Here is a 978-nt window from a genome sequence, read left to right as displayed (position 1 = left end):
TAGAATTGGCTACATATGCAAATCCTTTAAACTTGCAGTTATCAAACCCCTGATTAAAAAACCTGACCTCGACCCCTGTCAGCCCAATGAAAGGCCATTATCAAACCTCCCCTTTATCTCCAAGATCCTAGAAAAAGCTGTGGCACAGCAGTTATGCTCATATTTACATTGGAATAACAACCATGAAATGTATCAGTCAGGATTTAGACCTCATCATAGCACAGAGACAGCACTGGTTAAAGTAGTAAATGACCTGTTGTTGGCATCTGATCTGGACAGTGTCTCGCTGCTTGTGTTGCTTGACCTTAGTGCAGACTCTGACACTATTGATCATTCCATTTTCCTGGATAGACTAGAAAATGTTGTGGGAGTTAAGAGAACGACCCTCTCCTGACTCAGCTCTTATTTAACTGATCACTATCAGTTTCTTGATGTATATGGTGATTTTTCTATGCATGCTGAGGTAAAGTTTGGTGTTCCGCAAGGTTCTGTCTTAGGTCCACTGCTTTTTTCTTCATGTGCAGCAGTAAAAGACCTCAGTGTGATCATCGACTCCAGTCTTTCATTTGAAACTCATAATGATAACATTACCCAGATAGCTTTCTTTCATCTCAGAAATATTGCCAAGATAAGAAATTTAATGTCACTAAGATGCAGAAAAACTAGTTCATGCTTTTCTTACCTCCAGGTTGGATGACTGTAATGCCTTACTGTCTGGATGTTCCAATAAGTGCATAAACAAGCTCCAGTTAGTTCAAAATGCAGCAACAACGGTCCTTACTAGAACTAGAAGATATGACCACATCACCCCTGTCTTATCCACACTGCGCTGGCTCCCAATCAAATTTCATATTGATTATACAATCCTACTATTGACCTTTAAAGCACTGAATGGTCTTGCGCCACAGTACCTGAACGAACTTCTGGTCCTTTATGACCCGCCATGCCTACTTAGATCAAAAGATGCAGGTTATTTGT

This window comes from Neoarius graeffei, chromosome 2 (genome assembly GCF_027579695.1).
Source record: "Neoarius graeffei isolate fNeoGra1 chromosome 2, fNeoGra1.pri, whole genome shotgun sequence".
NCBI lineage: Eukaryota > Metazoa > Chordata > Actinopteri > Siluriformes > Ariidae > Neoarius > Neoarius graeffei.
This window is presented reverse-complemented; position numbering follows the sequence as displayed.